This window comes from Seriola dumerili, unplaced genomic scaffold (assembly GCF_002260705.1).
Source record: "Seriola dumerili isolate Sdu_G_001 unplaced genomic scaffold, Sdu_1.0 BDQW01001449.1, whole genome shotgun sequence".
Lineage (NCBI taxonomy): Eukaryota > Metazoa > Chordata > Actinopteri > Carangiformes > Carangidae > Seriola > Seriola dumerili.
This window is the reverse complement of record NW_019175704.1, coordinates 1475019-1496815: the sequence shown is the minus strand read 5'-3', so window position 1 is coordinate 1496815 and position 21797 is coordinate 1475019. Positions and strand designations below refer to the sequence as shown.

Sequence of the window (21797 nt, the reverse complement as noted above, 5' to 3'; positions counted from 1 at the left end):
TCAGATTTGGGTGAAAAAAAAAAAACATGACAAAAAGGATTCTTTCACAAGATAAAAAAAAAAAAAAAAAAAAAAGAGTAATTTTTTCCGCAGTTGCCCCTGAAAAAAAAAAAAAAAAAAATTAAGTATCATTAGAAGTGTGATGAAAATGGAAAGGAGCTGTGGCCCTTCATAATTATCATAATGTACACGAAAACAAAAGGCTCGTGTCTCAGAGGACGAGCAAGCTTATGTGGTGTCAGCTGGTAAGTGAAGCGGATCATTCCCTACCTTTTCAGAGGAAGGAAACGGGGAAAAAAAAGCAGAGAGAGAAGGAGAGAAAGACAGAAAATGGATACAAAGATTGAGGGGAGGAAAGGATAAGCAAGACAATACACTGATTTTGTTGTGGAAAAAAGACAGAAGAAAGGAAAAAGAGCGGAGAAGATGGACAGGCTGTAAAGCATTCCTGTCGTTTCTCAATATCTGCACTTAATGCCTCGCCTTGTCAAAACGTGATGATGTGAACAGAATTGATTTCCCCCCTAACAAACAACAAAAAAGCAATCCCTCCTTTGCAGAGGTGTAAAGCAGAGCTACCCTCCCCCTCATCTCCTCTCATCTCTCACAATCTCTCAAAGGGCCTCTTTCTGGGATGAGAGATGGAGAGAGAAAGGACAGCGGGGGAAAAAAACGACTGCAAGGCAAGTCCATCTTCCTCCGACAACTACAAACTGATCACTTAGTGCAATTAAATCTAATAACAATAATAAGATTGAGCTCAGCAATGTACCACCAAATGCACAGCCACAACAATGATTGCAACAATAATGGAGCGCCAAGGTATTTAAGGATCCAATCCTGACTTAATCATGAGAAATTAAAATGGATTTAGCATCAGAATTAGCTTGATTTTATAGGTAATTAACGGCACACCACAGTGGCGGTATAAGGCAAGCGTTATAATCTCCGTGAACAGCTAAATCAATTTGACTTGAACAACACCAACCAATCAACACAGAGCGGAGCAACCAGAAACAGCAGGTCTCGCATATGCAAGGAGAGGGAGAATTTATGCTAATAGCTGAACTATGATTTATAAGATGTGTTCCAGCGCCAGATTCACAGTCACATCCGCAAATACAACACAGCACCCAGCTGTCAACGCATGCAGCTAATAGTGGCTGGATGCAATGGCCCTTCAGGAGATAGTGTAGCTATAAACAGCTCTGCGGATTTATGATTGCATGTGGCCTTCATATAGGAGCCTTCACATGTCAGTATCATCTGAAAGGAGGGCAGAACTGTACAAAGGAGAGATAGAGAGTGTGCATTTGGTGGTGGCGTAATGGCCTGTCCTGCTTAGTATGTGGCCTTACATCACGCATTTGTTTTGTGGTGTTGTATGTCTGTGTTGCGTGTATGTCATGGTGCTCGGTTACACGTGCAGCGGTTTTACAAAACACTGCCAATACATGTGCCTATGGAAGTGCGTGCATATGAGCGCGCGCGTGTGTGTGTGTGTGTGTGTGTGTGTGTGTGTCACAGCCTCAAACTATTCAACCCCCTGTGTGTCTCAATCCTGCCCCTTTCCTCCTCGCCCCTTCAACACACAGAGACACACACACACACACACACACACACACACACACACACACACACACACACACACACACACACGCACACACACACACACATACACACAGTAACAGATGGCTGATACTAACTGAGATAATCCGCCAACAGAGTCATCAGCATGGATCAGTGGTAATCAGAGTGTGGACACAATGTCTCTTCTCCAGCCGTAATGGAAGGAGCGCCTGGCGCAAGAGAAGGGAAATGCATTATTCCCCATGATGCCCTGACCCCATTCAAAGACACACGGTGGCTCCCAGCTCTCTTTCTTTTTTTCCTCCTTACCGCAGTCGACAAAGACTGTATCATCGCTGTTTCTGCAACATTTACTCACTCCTCTGGATCGCCTGCTCCCCGCCTTTTATTGTGATCTGCAACTGTGTCAAACACAGACCTCTTTTTAGCCGTGTCCGGCTCAGCGCGGCTAACAAGAGAAATGTCAACGTAGCAAGTGTGTCATGATGAAGGTTGCTGGTAAAGAAGAGGTTCAGAATGAATAATCTACTATTAGCACCTCTTGTTTAATCAGCATATGGGGAGTCACTGCGTCTTTTTTTTTTACACTGTTTTTTCTGTATTACTCAAAACAAACATACTGACTTGTTTTTCTTTGACCATTCCCAGTAAATAATTAAGGTCTTTCTGAGAATTGATAATAGCTGTCGAATATACAAAAGCTCTTCCGGTTACCAGTTGACAAACTGTCAGTCAGGCGTCATGAATCACTCATTACTGAAAGGTACTGCGCGCACGCACACACACACTCACACACACACACACACACACACACACACAAACAGAGAGCAAGGTACTTTTTTATTGCAGTTTTGTTTGTGAAAGGGAGATCATTGACTCTGAATCATCAGCATCTTTTATTTCTGACCTTGTGTAACTGTTGCTCAGGCACACTGAACTTTGTTATTTGTATATGTTCGTGTGGGTGTATGTTTCTGTGCACATGCCATGTGCATATGGATGTGGATGTTTGTACTTTTTGCATGCTTGTTGGCAATGAGCACTAACTGGGCAAGATCATCTTGCTTATAGCAGAGTGCACGCACAAGCTTGCTTGACCCCTTTTCTCTTCCCTCCCCTCCCTGCACGCACACCGTTAGCCAGGAAATGACATAACCAGTCTTGGCAAAAAAATTAAGTGACAACCTTTGTCCAGAGTCAAACATCCACTCAGAGAACATTTAAAGAGACAGACTGTTCTGTGTGATATCATGCTACACCACCGGTTGTAGATCCTGAAAGGTCATAACAGAAATAGTATGGTTTATTCTAGGGCTGTTTATTCATCACTTGGTCTGAAACATGTTCAAAATTTGTGAACTATGTCCATCACAATTTACTAAAGCTCAAGGTGACTTGCTTCTTTTGTCCAACTAACAGCCCAAAACCCAAAGATATTGAGTTTATTATCACAAGACAAAAAAAAAAAACAAAAACAAAAAAACCCAGCAAATTCTCCCAAGTGTGAAGCTGGAATCAGGGGATGTTTGGTATTAATTAATTATTAATCATCTTATCGTTCCAGCTCTTATTTGGGTTGTAATATCACTGTAGCACTTCTTGTCACAAAAAGGCCTTAGTGATGCAAATTTTGAAATCACAAAATAAAAAAATCTATACAGAACCACTGAATTGTGATATTAAATAGTATATTTGCAGAACTGCATAAGTGCTTGGCTTGAGCCAAGGCCTGAAAGGAGTACAAAGAGACAGCATGCCCCAGTGTGGCCTGTCTAGGTGACAACAACTAGAGTGACTCAGACCCCTCCCTCGGCTCTGCTCCTGCCCAGTGACAGATGGCAGAGCAGGGCATGTTGGGGATGGGCACCATCTCTCACCCCGCCTCAGCTAGCCTTGGCAGTGGTGCTGGCCACAGGTCTTATTACAGCCACACCACTGCCTGCCTGTCTGCCTCCATGTAACACTGGAGCTTACCACACTAGAGCTGCTTACTGCCTGCCAGGGCAAAAAGGTAATGATATGGTCCTGTGTGTCGCAAATAGTAGAGCGTGGCGTTAGCATTGAAGAGTTTCCAGCCACCGTATTCACTGGTCCCTGTCATACACACACACGCACACATTCGTATCCATGTCGCTGTAAGAAGCTTTAGATAAAATATAAAACCAAATGGCGTGCCACACGCATTCTGTATATTTTTGAAATGACAAGAAATCAGCTCTTGCCAAATGGCTTTATTTGCCTTTTCAAGCATACTGTAGATGCCAAAGGCTGGAATCAACACCCCTACTCACCATCCGTCTCTGCTGGGTTCCCAGTGACAATAATGTGATTTTGGGACATGGTGATGACTCGGTGGAGAGAAATAGGATAGGCTTGTCACTTGTGTTTGATGTCAAACCTATGTGTGACAGAATAGTGTTACTCAGCTCAACCAGACATAGCACTACTCCCATTTCCTGGCCATAAATAGAAGAGAATGAGCCGGTAGTGAGTGTGTGTCTGTCTGCATGTGTTTGGAAAAGAGTATCTGTATGTATGTGTATTTGTGTGCACATGAGCACGCCCATATGCACCATTCTAAGTATCATAAAGTAAGCTCAATAAGAAAATTCCCATCTCTTACGCTCATTCGCATCTGCATCCAGCCAAAGCTAATTATTCTCCCCATGGTAACCTAGCAGGGTCTTCACATCAAAAAACCAGAAGTGTGCATCAGGCAATCATCCCTGATGAATCTGCCCTTCTCCCTCTGCAAGCCACTCACACTCATCTGCCAGTCTCACTGCTCATTACGGTTTTTCTGCAGACTGAACCAGATCTGCTCACCACTGGCTGCATGTGTCTACAAGAGTCCATAATGACTTTGGAGCAGTTGGGAAGCACACAATAACACCATCTATGCTTCAGAGAATAACACATATATCCATGCACACATACAAACACACACACACACACACTTACACTCACAAGATGCATTGGAAGCAAGGTGAGTGGTAAGCCAATGCCTATTAAGCTTAATTACCATTTAGATTACAGACTGTAGTATTTTACATTTGCTCTAAAACATAAAACATTTTTTTTTGCAACTGAGCTTCACTGCAACTCAATGCAAAGAGGCAAAGTGATGATTTGCAAAAATCGTACCCTGAGGCCTTAAACATTGAGCTTCGATACTAGGTGCGCAACTCGCCTCACAAAATACATCCCACATATTAAATACAGTAACTAAATTCTCCCATATTCAACAAGACATTTGCAGACGTTTGCACAATTCTGCAGAACTAAATCAACTGAAAATGCATTCTTAATTATGTCTCATTACTTCCAGTGACATTGCCTAGGTCAGTAGCACTATAATATGGTAATTGCTGTTCTAGTACCTCTGTGTTTTGAGTTTACAGATAAAACATTTACAGTAAGATTGATGAAGGGAACAGGGAAGCTACAACAAACTGATGCTTTAAAGCTACAATCATGTGTTTCAGATGTAAGCATTTTATTTTGAACATATCTTGTCTTCTTTCTTGCATCTCAATAGACACTTTATCAATTTGGCCTTCAAGCTTTCAATCTATCTCAGATTAAGTTACTGTAACCAGAAATGCAAAATACTTTATACAGCATTTTGAAGAGAATGTTCATGTAATCTAAAAAGACATTAAATATTGACTATGTTTTGCTGAGTGCTATTTCTGTGATTAAAAACTTGATCACTCCATGCTCTGATTTTTTTCAGATGATGGCATGACTGCATAGCTTGCTTTTACTGTAAAATTCCTGGAATGACTACAACAGCAAAAAATGTACTTTGTAATGGCAATAACTATTCTAAATGATATAGTATCTTATTTATTTATAGAGTGGGGTTTTGAGCTCATGAGGTATCAATAAAGTCAGACAAAATGACACATAATACAGTATCAGATATAAACCATGGACTGTCACTGTTGAGTCCGATTTCTTGTTTAGGTCTTCATAAACAAGATACACCTCGTTCTGTGAACTGTATGTGTTTTAAATAAATGCAGGAAATACAAAAATACTAAGAACTGAATAACAGGAAAGAGCATCGGTTATCAGGGAATATCAAGGAAAGACGGGGAGAGAGAGAGAGAGAGAGAGAGAGAGAGAGAGAGAGAGAGAGTATGAGTGCAGTACTCCACATATGAATAATGCAAATGACATGCATGTCAAATAGCAAAACAAACTGACAGTGACAGAACAATGGAACAGCCAGAGAGCGGCAAACCTTGCTTGAGCAATTGTTGGAGCCCACTCTGTCCATTTCCATGGGAGAAACCATTTAGAGTCAGTTCTGTTCAACTGAAACTTTACTTGCAGGAGATAACTGATATCACTGTGCAAATGTGACAGAATTCAGATAAGTGGTGTGATGGCAGAAATAGCTTATTCATGACTACCAGTTACAAGAACCTGGTTTGATAATGTTCCTGGAGCATATAATGTGTTGTTTAACAGAACACAATAGCTAATACATGTACAGTCACAGTCCCTAATTTTTACTGCTCCCCTCAGCCACACAAAACTTCAGTAGCCATTCGCCAAGCTGCCAAACTGTCCAGAACAAAGGTTACAGATTTAACCACTGCAATGTAGCATAGTGTGTGATAATTCAATTTCATTCACCACTATGGGCGCCGTACAGAATGTCATAAAACTAAAAACTCTATGGGGGTGAGCCACGGTATCTGCACATCCTTGTTTACATATGTATGACAAAAATGACCAAAAACAACAGCTTCTCATATTACATGAGATGATCAGTCGATTAATGGATGTGTCTCAAGCATAAAGGCCAAACATTACCTTGTTCCAGCTTTGAGGATGTGCTGCTTTTGTTTGTCTTACGAATTAGAATCTGAAAAAGTGTGAGAGTAAATTAAATATACTTAAATATTTATATATATATATAAATATTTTATCATTTATTTGACACTTTTCAGGGATAAAGCATGTAATTTAATGATGTCATCTAAGGTTTGTTTGTATTTTAGAGACATTTTATGGAACAAATGATTAATTGATTAGTCAGGAAAATAACACAGATTAATTAATGAAAATGATCACTAGCTGCAGACCTGATATCAACCATAGCACTTCAAAAGCACTTGATTACTTACAAGTAAGCCACGGTAAAAGAACTCCTCAATACACGGTCTTGCTATTATTTATTGCATTACCTGAGATCACAGAAACCCCTTAAACATAATACTGACGGCAGTTCAGGTGAAGTCATATTTGCTCTTTGCAGTGGTACTAAACTTTCCTGGTTTGTGCGTCTTGCTACACAGTTGTCGGCTCATTTAACTGTCAACGTCGTTAAAGGAAAAGGCTGCTCACATCTCTGGCGTGATGCAGTGTTTATTATCCCTATTGCAACCCCCCACACACACACATACACACACACACACACACAAACACCTTAACACCTTTCTCCCACCCAGTCTTTCCTCTCTCACTCTGTTTTTTACCCTTTCTATTGTTTCATGCTTTTGTTGAAATCAACATTAAAAACACTTGCATGCAATGGCTTCATTAAAGGACCCTGGCTCCTGTTTAAACACAGGCAGACAAATGCTGAATGGCAAATGAAGGAAACACACACTTCACATTGGGTAGTAAACAGAAGACATGCTAGGTGTTTACAGTGGCACACGATCCACAGTGATGCATGTGTGTTCAAATACTGAAATCAGATGATGATCTTAAAAGCTATTGAGTAGTTTCAGAGCAACAATCTGGCAATATAAGCCCTGATGAGAGAAAATCCACCAGCATTAAACTCAATATGTCAATCACTTGTATTCCTCTGTTCAAACGGGTGATTTACTTAATGTTAAACATGTAAAAATGACTGGCTGGAAGAGAATAGTGTTGTATTGACAGAGAGGGAGGCAAAGCAGCAGGCAGTCAGCCACTCTGTTCTGCTTCACTGCAACATGGGAGGGAGGCCAGTGTGGACACTCACTCACTCACACACAGACACACACTCTCATACACACACACACACACACACACACAGATGTAAAAGCACACATGCAGGCATGTACACACAGGCAAGCCCACACTTGCACAAATGCACACACACTGATACTTCATCCCTCTCCCTCTCTCTCTCTCTCTCTCTCTCTCTCACACACACACACACGCGCGCGCACACACACACACACACACACACACACACAGTGCAGCAGGTGAGGTGCCAGCACATCACAGCGCTGCCATTTTTCAGTGTCTTGCTCAGGGAGAAGCGCTCTGACATTTTATGAAGCACTCTGCAGAAATCAGCAGCTTGTAATGGCGGCTGGACTGTCACTCCTTTCCACTCTTCACACGTCCTCTATCTCCCTTCCTCACACTGCTTTTAAGATATTATCTCCCTTGATTAACATAATCTAATCAATTTTACAAAATTGGCTTTTAATTACAAAGGGCAATCTCTTCGTCTTACTCTCTGTTTAAGCTTTAAATGGCTTTAGTGTTTAAAAAAAAAAAGCCAAACTGCAGCAAGAAGTAAAACACCAGTGAAAGGTTAGGAAATACTGCTCATCACTATGAAGTGAGAGAGATGACTAAGATTGATGGCTAAAGGGTAAAAAATAGCAGAAACATCAGGAAAAATACAACTCATTGGGGTTAACTTTTAAATTGCAGGTTTTCTGAAAGATTATTTTCTAGTCATTTTGACATTATGAATCAGCAACTTAGTAAATGCCTCTACACTTTCATTTGACATGGTGAAACACTGCATTTGGGGATGTAAATTTGAAAGCAGTTGTTTTCTCACGTCTTTATTTGACCCTTGGAATCATGGCTGCTGATATTACCGTTCATGTTTACTGGAGAGGCCTAATGATTAGAAACGCAGCTGTTAAATTTGTCCTCTGCATAAAACCAGGGATCTATAACCATGATTAACTCTCTGGCATGTTGTTGTGCCTGACAAGCTCTCTGTTGAGCAATGATTAACAGCTAGTGACTCTACAAACCGCTGCTAGCACATCAACACAATGTTTACATTAGCCAGCATCTCACCGAAGCCATTACTGCTGTAGCTAAGCTAACAGTCATCTTCTGGAGCTGGACAGCCGGCAGCCTGTGGCCCAACAATTTACAACGATGACAAAGCTTGGCAACCATGTTCTTAACTTTTCTCCCAAAGTTTCACTCAGGGCCAACACATTTTAGAGTAACTCAGAATAGTATGCCCACAGGAAAAAATGTGATTCAACTTGAAATATGTGGGAAGTGTCGAGGCCAAATCTCTCAGTGTAGGCTACGCTATAAACCTTAAACTAAGCCGATTTCATTAATGTGACATTAGCATTTGTAATGAGAAAAGGGGGAAAAAACCCTTGGGACATCTTTGTACTGTTACAAAATTCACACATACACATGCATGCACAAGCCCACGCGCACACATACTAGACACATACACACACAAACATAAACACACACAAGCACATAAGCCACAAAATCAGGAACTAATTTACATCCATATTACACAAGAATCACAAAATGCAGCCAAAGCACAGAAAAGAGAAAATGTTGTATTTGCGTAGGTTTTATAATGAAATATCACAGCTTAGTTTATGTAAACCAACTGTGACAGTTAGTAAATCTGTTCAACCTTTCCTGATGAGCTAAGCAGGTAATTCCAGACAAATAAAGCCTGGCATTCACTCCCACTCTACTGCTCCAGACAGAAAGTAGGGGAGGAAGACACAGTCAAGAGCAAATCTTCAACAAATCTCAGCACTTTTTTTTTGTAACTTGCCAATACACTTCTGTGGTTCTCCACGGCCCACAGCTCATATGATGTGCGCCTACACTCCTTGTTTCTCTTTCGACAAAACTATTGCATGCATTTAGCTGACTTGTTCTGTATGTCCCTTTCAGACTTTGCAGTAGTCCTGGAAAGCATCTACATGTTGATTTGCTGGGTAAGTGACTGTAAGGTTTTCATTACGTCCATATTGAGCTGCACATTTACAAATTGACCAAAGTAGCTTTAGGGCCTGACCGGTGGCCCTCTGTGATTAGTTTAACTGTTGTTTGTGTGAGTCAGTGAAGTAAGGGCCTACTGGCCTGAAGATAAAGCTGAAAGCTGAGATTTTAACTGTGAGATAATAATGGTATTTATGGAAGAATGTGCTACTTTTATTTTTAAGTATGGGCAACTTTCATGATTTGTTAAGATAACACATACAATTACAATAACAGCATATTTTCTAGATGTCTCCCAAACCAGTTTATTTAATTCCATGATTAAATATGACAGAATACAGATAACCTTTATTTAATCAGGTAGTCTCATTGAGCTCAAGAACTCTATTACAAGAGGGACCTGAGTAAAGAAGACACGTTATCTTTATTGAATGTTATTGATGTTCCCAGTGATCAAAAAAGTCTTTACGTCTTCATTTTTTTTCATCAACAATTTTAATAAGTCATTGAATGAAAGAAAATGTGAAAGCCCATAACATGAGACATTTACCAGGTTTAATTTGCCTGTAACAGCACAAAACAATATCGGTCCATTAGCCGACGCCATTCAAAAACTTGCTAAATTAATTCTGCCCTATTACATGACGCGTAATATGTGATATACAATGACCATTGTTTTGTTTAGTTTAGTTTTCTTTTTACTTTTTTTTAATAATATACTATTGATATATAGGCTAATCGCGTTTTTTTCTATTGGAACAATTGCATTTGCTGAACACTCATAAATACAGTTTCTATTCACATGGCTTTTTTGCTTCCTGAGAAACTAATGATAATGATATTCCAACTGTCCAGTTAAATCACATCTGTTACTTGGCATTAAATGACACGCTTTTTTAATGATATAACACGGAATAATAATAATAGCCTACATTTTATTTAATGGGGGCAGTAAGGGCCCTGGATAATGGATAGGGGGTGCTGGCCCAAAAGAGGCTGAGAACCACTGATCTAAAGCCATTTTACCAAAGATGAGCAGCTAGGAGTCACTAGATTGGTTCATTATTAAGTAGCCCATTAATAAACAATACAAGCCTGCATGTGTCCTAAATACCATTTAATAACAAGCAACTAGTAACTTTTGTGCCTTTGGGCTTGGTTTGTGTCCAAAAGCTTTCTAAACTCGACTCATTATGCACTGAGATGTTAACTGACTTCAGTGACATGAAGCCTTGTAATGATATTTACTGCCCCCAGTAATGAAAGTGGTCTACAAACACTAGATAAAAGGAAGCTTTGTCTGGATTTACAAGACTAAAAAACTAACAACATAGAACTTTTTTTGACAGGGTGACATGCAACATGCAAGGTCCCCGGTCAGAATAAAACCAGAGACGCTATGAAATCTTCATATGTGTCATGGACCTTGCGGGCCACATTGTTTTCCCCATAAGCCTGTAATTGTATTAATAAAGCCTGTAATATGCATTATAAATTTGCTGCTGAAAGATGAGTGCTTTCTGCTTCTATGACAGTGGAGGAAAATTGTTGAAATTGGTATGTAACTTGCCAAAAATGCTCACAGCTGGCAAGCATGTAACTAGAGCAAAGTCACTTTCACTTGTTTCCAAATGTAAATAATAAATTAAAGCTAAATGCCAATTCAGCATGCATCAAGAATAATAAACAGGCCACTATTAATCAGTTTAACTTTGAGCTCCACTGATCCATGCACTTGTTAAAATATTTGTACTTTGATGAAAAGTAGGTATGGATGTGTGTTGAATTGGGTTTTTTTGTGCCATACAAAAACACGCACACACACACACACACCATGGCTCTCACTGGTGTAAAAATGGCAGGAAATGTAACAGCAGAAAATGAATACAGGAATTCTAAGTGTCTGTAAAAAAAAGTCTTTGACTGGGCTTAAAATGAGACAAAGCTAAAGGATATCCTCAATTCAATGAGATGAGATTAAGACCAGAACTGTGCTACACGGTGGTCACCATAGTTTGCCTCAAGGCATTCATAATGTTACCTTCACGTGGTTTTCTTTCTTTCTTTCTTTCTTTCTTTCTGTTTTGTTATTGTGACTTATGATTCAAAGCAGTTCTGAAAAAAGCCGATCCCAAAAGATTCAATGACCACTGTTTGCAAAGTGAAAATGTCATTGTCCAATCTTTGTGTTCTTGTTTGAGTGTCTCTGCCTACTTTTTTTTATCACTGACAAATGACAAAATCAGGGCTATGTCTAGATACGTCTGGCAACACATACAGAATATTACATCTGCAGGGCTTTTTTCACTGTCATGAGGGATTTAAATTTCAACTAAATATTTTACAGTGATGAGAAAAGGGATTGATTTCTGCAGTTCAATGTGTGATAAACTATGAGACTTTTAGCCTTACATACAGAATAGAAAGATAATGTGCCATAATGGGAAACAGTTTCACGCTACCATTTTGCCAGTATCACCTTTCCGCTTCTCTATCCAGGGCACTTTTTTCCCCCCTGGGGGCAAATGTAGAAGACCCTTTTAAAAGTCCAGCTGTGCCTTTAAAAGAGTTTGTCACACCAGTGATGGGGTGCTTTGAAATGCCGTACAGAATATCCACAAAAGAGACTTCTTTTTTTCCTGTGACATGCCCCTATTTCCTGTGTCACCACACTTCCCCTGTGTGATTTCATATAAAAAGTCAAAATATTTGAGCCTCCATTGTTAACTGTGTCAAACCCGCCTCGCCATTACTGCACTGCAATCACACTCCCACAGGTGGATACGCACGTGATGTGAAACACACACACACACACACACACACACAAACACAGAGTTACCTGTGTTAGACTGAGCGTCACCATCAGGTCACACTATCTTTTCATTTGAAACGATATCCACTAGCCCATCCTCTGGATCCTAACACTTCCTTATAGTTGAACCAATCACAAAGTTTGCCATCAGCCCCCTTTTTGTCACCTGATATTATCTAAGGAGGAGCTAAGCAGGGAAAAGAAGAATAGCTTTGGCTCTACTTGAATGTATGCTTGTGTATGGTGTGTGTGTATCTGTGCCTGTCACGACGGGTAGATTCCTTGTGTGGTGAGGCTGAAACCGAAGCTGCCTGGGCCTGTTGTTGATAGCCGTGTCTCACCCACTCACTGCCCCAGAGGGAGTCAGGACCAAGACCACTGCTCAGGGTCTGTCTGTTCACACACACATGAAACACGGGCTTGGATTACACAGGGCTCAAATATGACTCATCCTAAGGAGGGGGTGGAGGAAGGCCCTCTCTGTTGTTTTGCAAAAATGCACTCACTCACACACACACACACACACACACACACACACACTGCCCGCAATGATAGCTACATCACAGACTCAGAGAGAGGACCTTGTGGTTGCACACACCTGCCAAAGACAGATGTTAAGAATAAATCAGAGAGAAGCTCCGAGTGAAGAGAAGCTCCACACTGCCGTAACTCCACTAACTCACTACACAGTATGCTAACTGGAGAGCAAACAGCTGCACGTGACAACATACACCAGCGATGAAAGTAACAATAGCATGCATGCACCTGACATGCATACAGAGAGAGGGCACATCTTGGTGGGAGAGGGAGTACCTTCCAGTTCCTGTCTCACAAGCTCCACTCCTACTTTTGTGTTTTTAGTTCTGTTCTGTTGTATGTAACCTGCTCTCATCCTCCGGAGCAGAGGGTTTTTTGAGTGCAATTGTTCTGGAAGAAGCTGAAATCCTCCAACGACATATAAACAAGTCACAACAAGGCTGAAAGCGGTGTGGGCGGTTTGGAGAGGAAGCTCTTTTTTCCGTTGCTGACTAGGTGAATTTCATGATTTCTTCATTTAAATATAGCACCACTGGGTAAAGAAGAATCGACACGCGTACAAAGCCGAACCTTTACGTAGATGTATTGCATAATAACACACACAAAAAAAAAAGCTATTTTAGGGGAATGTGACCTCTAAAAGCACAAATCAAACACCAACACAACATCATCCTACATCCTGTCAGTCAGTGTGGCAGACTTCCTGCTTCCAGAAACCATGTGTCACGAAAAAGAAAACTCACATGCATCTACACAAGAGCATAGCTTTTGTCTATGCTGGCAGCCATGACTACGGGCATCTTTTGTCACTTAAATTTTTTTTTAGACTCTGTCGTCTAACTGGCTGGGAGAGGCAAAATGGTCTGTGTAAGTACTGCGTGTGTGTGCATGGTATGCATGTGTGGCGTGTGTGTGTGTGTGTGTGTGTGTCATAAACAGACACCCTTCACGCTTTGTGGCCCAGAAACAGGATAAAAGCGTGAGTTAACCAGCAGCACACTGATATTTTATCTCTACTTTGCTGTCCTGGAATGCCAGCCTGCTCTGAAACTCCAACTATGTGACGTCCTGTCACACTACATAATGTGTATATGTGTGTATGTTTTGTGTACGCTTGTGTGTGTGCCAACTCAGGAAAGAAGACATAAGTGTGGGTGTATTGCTTTGTCTTTCCACATTAAAAGGTCCAAGGGCAAGTATGAATGTCTAGGTCTTAATACGTCTTCAAATACTAGAGACCGTGAAGCTCACAAGAACTATGAAATTATGTTGGTAAAGAAGTCCAAATCCAAAGAACGAATCAAAAATCACAAACAAATAGCTTTGAAATTACAATCTGTAACAGAAACATGACAAGTGTGTTGACAGAGTCAGTGGATTTATTTTTTTTCTCATCTTTGATCCAAGAAAGTTTGCTCCTGTCCGTGCTTACAATCACTGGGCAAAATAAAGCCCAAGCCTGGCCCTTGTGATGCCGATGAGTCTAACATCCATGACTCAAGGGGTCAGGCAGCCCATCCATGCTGAGCATTAGGGGTTAAGGGGATGAAACCAAGTGTGAAATGTGAGAAGACAAGCCAACATGGTTTCTCAGGCAACAAATAGAAAGGCGACAAACATATCGCTGTGACTGCGAGGAACGTGAGGTATGTTAGGAAGAAAGACCGTCACGTCATCCGTGATTCATACGCGTTTTGAACTGGCTTAGTTTAGACATGTTAATCAGTAATAGCCTGTTGCACTTCAGACAGGAGGAGTGTGAGCATTGGCGTGTGCGTGTGTTTGTGTGCGTCTCTGGCAAGTCCAACACCACTTGGACTTGAGCTGGTTGAGGCAAGAGAAAGCTCCAGACCAAGAGATAATCCATCTGGACTGTTTCCTTACAAAACATATGGAAAAATGCAGAAGCTTTTTTTTTTTTCCTTTTCCGCCCACAATAGCTATTAATATCTTGCACAGAACATTTGCTCATGTCCCACTAAGGGCTGGAATTCCTGCTGAAACACCGTCAACTTGGAAGATTAGAAAGAGGCGGTCAGGCATTTTCACGCACTCAACATATGTATTCTCTGTGTGCAACATTGAGCATATAGTCACTTTAACACACATAGTAATGGGTAAGCACTCAACATATTCCTCCCTCCCCCTCTCTCTCTCTCTCTCTCACACACACACACACACACACACACACACACACACACACAGAGATTTAGGTAAACTGAAGTGACGTAATCTGAACCCTCAGACACGACATGACTTATTCTGCTCAAGTTATTTCAACAAAGATAGCCTTCCTTTGCCACCTTGAAAATAATTCACTCCAATATCAACAAGGACCCCTAAATAATCACACCAACCACCTGACAGGAATTGTCCACAGCAGCGCCAAAAACCTGTGTTAAAATGACAGCGCTGTAAATTGTTTTAATTATAGCTGACACAGATAACAGCCTGTGGAAACATCAACCTTTTCTTCAAGTCTTCTGCAAGATCCAAACATACAGTATTCCCTGGAAAACGCAGTTGTTGTGTGTGTATGAGGGTGAGTGTGTGCGTGCGTGTGAATACAATATTCATTTTGCTGCAGGAGGACAATCTATGCATAACAATGAGAGGCGCTAATGAAATCAGCCATCAACCTGCGATACATACATATTAAAGCAGGACCTCAGAGTGTCATTCGCTTAGTGCATCATTTGTTCCCACTCGTTTTTTTCTCTCTGCCACCTGACCTTTAGAGTATGTGCCCCCCCCCCCACCACCACCCTCTCTACACACACACACATACACACACACTTCCCCACGCTAAAAATAGGAAGTGTACCTGCGGTAGTGTGGCATCACGCATACATGTGTATGTAAATGTAGCATTACACTGTCATGTAATATGACAATACATTTTAGAAATTCATACGGGATTGATTTGCGCTCTAAGAGCAGGAACAATGTGCTCTTTTGGGATTTAAATACAGACAACTAATGTTTGATTGTCTTAAGTTTGTTAGAACTAACAACCACCTATTAAAACAAATGATGTTAAGCATCACAAATGGTAACCACTGTCAGAGCTGTACCTTCAGTATAATGTCATATCATCCCAGCTGCCAGGGAACGACGCCCCTCCCTTCCCTCTAAGCATGCTTCACAGCTCTGGTCTCTCTGTCTCTCTCTCCCTAACCCCCACCCCCACGCTGGCAGGGAAATGGATCCCTCCACCTGACAGTGGCCATTTTGAGCCTTCTCTCCTCTCCTCTCTACTCCTGCTTCCTGGTAAACAATGGGAGAGGGATAATTGATCAAACAGCCAGGGAACCCTCCGAGCAGGGGAAGGTCACCGCCCGCCAGCCCAGCTCACTAAGGAGGGGAGGAAGGGGGGAGATGTATGTGTGTAATATGTGTATGTGCATTTGTCTCTGTGTGTGCATATGTGTGTGTGTGTGTGTGTGTGTGTGTGGTGTGTGTGTGTGTGTGTGTGTGTGTGTATGACCAACTGTGCAAAAAAGAAAAGACACAGAGGTAGAGACAGACAGAGAGTGGTGTGTGTGTGTGTGTGTGTGTGTGTGTGTGTGTGTGTGTGTGTGTGTGTGTGTGTGAGAGAGAGAGAGAGAGAGTGGGGGGTGGGGGTTAGGGGGGGTCTCTCTGATGCTCTTGAGCTGCCATTTTTCTTCCCTGACAAAGACTCCATCTGCCACAGAGCCATTTGCTGCCTCCCGAGTCGGCAGAGCATTCTGCACGCCACGTTCACCTTGATGTCACCTCTACACAGCTCACGCCTTGCTGACGCTGTACACTCACTCACACACACACACACACACACACCCACACACACACCCACACATACACACACATCACACACCACACACCACACACCACACACGTACATACATTTCTTTTCCTCTAGTATATGCACAGACATATATACTGATTGTCTCCCACTCACAGACAAACACACACTTTCAGTTTCTGTCACATACTATCTTTGCACTCTCTCTCTCTCACACACACACACACACATTGAATGTGTATGTGTCTAGGCAGCGGCCCTCCCTTTCCTCTGCATGGCTGATATCACTGTGCAACCATCAGCGCTGTGCATTGTGGGAGTGTCTGTTGGGGCAGAGAGACGCGACAGGGGCTGAGGGATTCACACGCCTCTGAAAGACAGCCAGAGGGAGAGAGAGAGAGAGAGGGAGGCAGGAGGGGAGGGAGGCAGAGAAAGAGAGAGAGATACGGAGGGGGCCGGTAACTGGAAATGAGAGATGGCATTTTAAAGAGGAAGCTGAATTTCACCTGCAATTACCGTAGCTCCGGGGCACATGGCTCGGTTAAGAGACATTTCATTCCAAAGCCACCGCGTATAGCTGCCGCACTGAGCCCTGAGAGGCGCATAAAGAAGGAGGGAGAGAGAAAATAGAGCGGTGGAAAAACTCTCCTCTGCCCAAGATGGCCCTCAGCAGATGCAGTGATGAAAGAGAGGAGGCAGCCAGGGATGTAACTGGTAAATGAAACCCAGCAAAAAAGGCTAGAGAGACTAGAGGAAAGGAAAGGAAAGGAAAGGAAAGGAAAGGAAAGGAAAGGAAAGGAAAGGAAAGACAGATAAAGAGACAGAGGAAAGAAAAAAGGTATCTCATTCAGCAGGCCTGAACTCGGCCATCTGTACACCAGACCAGACAGCTGAACTGGGCCTCAGAGAGCACACAAACATACACACACAAACACATGCACCCGCATGCACACGCTGAACAAAGAACAAATCAAATCCAACAAACACAGATACTCGCCCTCTCACAGTTAAGAACAGGGAATGCTGGACGTGTTTAATGATTAATATCATTCTTAGTATTCGTTGTCCTCTTGGATGAAACCTTGCTCTCTCTGCCTCCTCCTCCTCTCCCTCTCTCAGAATTCCAAATGGAGCCGAAATGGTTTCCCCGAGGCTCAATGTCCTGGCTAGTTTCACCAGGCACGCTGCTGTGTTTCATAGGAGAAGTGTGACTGCACAAATACAGTAATGAGCTCTCACTGGGAGCTGGGGGCCTCCTGGCACTGCTAATGGCTCCTCTGGACTGCAGCTGTATCCAGGTTACAACCTGGCCTGGCCCACAGGCCTTGGGACACACAGGCCCAGTAGGGACAAACTATTCCCAGCCACAGGCACGCACTGTAGTCAGAAAACCAGATCCACAGCAGACTTTGTGTTTGGTGTGTGGGTGTTTGAAGTACGGAGAGGAAGAAAGAAGATCTGGGGTAGGGGGTTAGGGGGCAGGAAGCTGTGAAGGATGTCAAGAGACAAGGGGGCCATGGTAAAGACAGAGACGAAGGAATAAAGACAGTTGAAGAGATTTGGTTTGGCCATAAACGCGGCAGATAGACCCAATAAACCTGGAGGCTCTCATAGGGCAACAGCTGGTGTTGGGCGAGTCTGATGCGTGCATGTGTGTGTGTGTGTGTGTGTGTGTGTGTGTGTGTGTGTGTTTGTGGGGAAAAGAGAGAGAGAGAGAGAGAGAGAGAGAGAGAGCAAGAGAGAGAGAGAGAGAGAGAGAGAGAAAGTGTGTGTGTGGTCTGCTTAATTATCCCCATAAAAGAGTAACCCTGCAACGCTTACATACATGTACAAACTAAGCACAGAAAACAACAACAGCTTGCTAATCGTAACTGGATTCACAGTCATAGTAACAAATTTTGTTAGTCTTTGAAAAATTAAAGCAAAATGTCTTTATTCAGTAAACACAACAATAGAACCGGCAAGGACAACAAACAATAAAATGGAAAATGTCACTTCAGGTTTTAACCTTTGAACCCAATTAACCATGTCATAGATTCATTATGACGATGCATTGTTTGGACAAAGGCTGATCAACCCTAAAGAACTTTATTTTAGCCAAAATAACATGCGTCTCATTCAAGTACCAACAAATGTTCTAAACTGACACTTATCATTACAACAAATCTGTATTTTATGAAAAAGCCAGCAATAGAAAATGATATCTTAGATTTGACATTTCACTCAATGTGAGCATGATGTGACTGGTAGGTTGGTAGGTAAGTGGAACGATGGCAAAGGCTTGACCATCTCCTGTTTTCAAACCTAACAGCGAAATAAGCATTAGGGCTGAGTCCATGGGGCTCAAATTGCAATCCTGTTTGTGTGGGGCTAAAAGGTTTGTGATGTACAGGGCTTAAAGGTCTACTCCTAATGTTTCATAAATTACTGGCATGCAATTATGTTGCATTATGACACCCAAACTCAGCATCGTGTGCCCAACATCTTCCCCCTACTACAACACACATTACAAAACAGATTAACCCACACACACACAGACACAAACAGACCGCTCCTGTTGTTGCCCTCTCTGGGAAATCTCACAGCTTGGGTTCTTTAGCTACTGTTTTGTCTGGCCCTCCATTCAAAATGGCCCCCTCATGACCACGCACATTATCGTCCGGGCAGGCAGCCCCCGAGTGGACTGAGGCTCCCCGGGTGCAAGCAGTGATTCATGGCACAAGGGTCTGTAAAAGAGCAGCCTCGCCCCACGCTGCAGCCCTTCAAGGGGACAAGGAGAGCAGAGGCTGTTTGGCAGTGGGGGTGAATCAAAAGTCTGGCGAGAGGACTGAGCCCTGTTGAGACCACGTGGGCCCGGGGAGGTGTTTTCTTGTGTGTGTGTGTGTGTGCACTCGTGTGTGTGTGCGTGTGCATGTAGAGAGAGAGTTGGAGTGACAGTGAAAGAGAGAAACACGGATGGGTAAACCCAAACTAATGCTGTGTGGAGTGCGTCTGTTGAATCTACGCTGCTCCCTATCCTGAGGACAATCTCGCAGCAGCTTTTTAACAATCTTAGCTCCGAGGCAAGTACAAAGTACTAAATGTTTAGGGGTTATCTCTAACACTTCCCCAATCTAACAGAGCCCCAGTTTAAAGGGCACTGGGAAAAAGACACTGTGAGAAACAAAGAGGGCTCATGAATAAGAGCTGAAAAATGATAGTAGTTCCTAGGATTGATGAAACCCTATCAGGTTTTGTGACAGGCAGCGAGACACACAAATTCTTTCCCCTCAGGCAAGAAGGTGTAATTTCCCCTTCCACTGTCACAAGAGCCTGTAGCTCAATGACTGACTGATTCAAGGTAATTTGTAATGTACAACATGTAGGCACAAATCTATCTATCTATCTATCTATCTATCTATCTATCTATCTATCTATCTATCTATCTATCTATCTCTGTTCTTGCAGATCAAGACACTCAGAATAGAAACACTGGCATGCTGCTCCGTTGTAACACACGGTGGGATGCGGATGAAAATGCTGGCCCCACAGGACACACACGTACACACACACACACACACACACACACACACACACACATACACACACAGATACACACACACACATACATAAAGAGCGGACTGCTGTGGGGCTGACGCAAGACTATCTCTGTCTCACGTGTCTCTCCCCTACGGCCGCCCGCTGCTCCTGACCTTCGAGATGTTTTTCTCTCTCCTTCTCCCTCTCCCTTTATTCCTCTCTATTTCACACTCACACAACAGACACACACACACACACCCTCACTCACTCACTCTTTCTCTCTCTCTCTCTCTCTCACACACTCACACACTCACACACACACACACACACACACACACACACACACACACACACACACACACACACACACACACACACACACACACACACTCCTCCCTTTTCTGCACACCTCCAAGCCACTCAGTATTTTGTCATTAAAAGGCATTGCATTTCAAGCTTGGATCAAGCAGATGGGGCTGCGTAAGCATTGCTGCTCCTTCACACAGCACCTTGGCTTAAGTACAGATAGTCCACATGCATTACAGCACTCTCCCCTAAATACATGCACACAAACACACATGGGAACACACACACACACACACACACACACACACACACACACACACATATGCACACGCACACGCACACGCACAACCTTCCTGGAACCAGAGAATCAGCCCGGTTGTGGATGGCTGCTTCATGTGGGTAGTGTGTATCTCAGCTGTGTAATGCCTAGCTGATGTAGTTGAAAGCCTTAAGATGGGCTCTACAAAACAACAACGCTGAGCAGGAGACAAAGGTATCATCTCTTAGCAGAGAAATGTCCTGGTTAGTCATTCTTATGCTAACATACTTATTAGTCCATGCTGGAGACCAGTGGTTTGTGCCTTCCAATGGCAAAACACTGACAGGAATACTCATAAAGTTCAATGGGTTCACACACACACACACACACACACACACACACACACACACACATATACACATACGTGAATTTAATATAATTATATCTCGCTGCCATTAGACAAATTTCTCTGTCTTTCTTTCATTTTCTCTCACTCTCAACATTTGCATATTCCTTTGGGTGTTTGAGTTGAGCAGCTCTTTCCTTTTCCCTTCTCTTGTCTTCCAAGCAACAAATGTCAGCTAATTACACCATAGCTGTTTGGACGAGCTCCATCTTTCCCTGTGCTCTGCTGTGCTTGTTCTCTATGGGGCTGCAGGAAGAGTCAGGCAGCCAAGACACCAGTCAGTGACAGCCAGCGGTGGGGGTTCAGCTACAAGGCTGCACCCCCCTAGAAATTGATTCCCCAAGAGAGGACTCATCAATACTTATCACAAATGATACAACCAGCTCACACCAACCTGCGGGGGATATAATGTATCATTCACAGCCAGAGATGAAGCAGTAATGGTTAAACCTGATAGAATCAGGTCTGGTAACACACAAGGCTAAAGAGACAGTCACAGGCGAAACAAGTATTTCCCTGAGCTCTGCATTCAGTAAAAACCTTCTCATAAAAGATCCCATTTGATCTGGTGACACACTTGCAGGCACAAGGCCATCAAGTCAGGCAGCAGAGAAAA

The 21797-nt window shown here is 42.7% G+C and overlaps 1 protein-coding gene across 4 annotated transcripts in view; it reads right to left on the bottom strand.

Moving 5' to 3' along the window:
• LOC111238633 (bromodomain adjacent to zinc finger domain protein 2B-like) overlaps positions 1-21797 on the bottom strand; it is a 66366-nt gene that overhangs the window by 30821 nt on the left and 13748 nt on the right. The gene's annotated exons all lie outside the window — the stretch shown is intronic.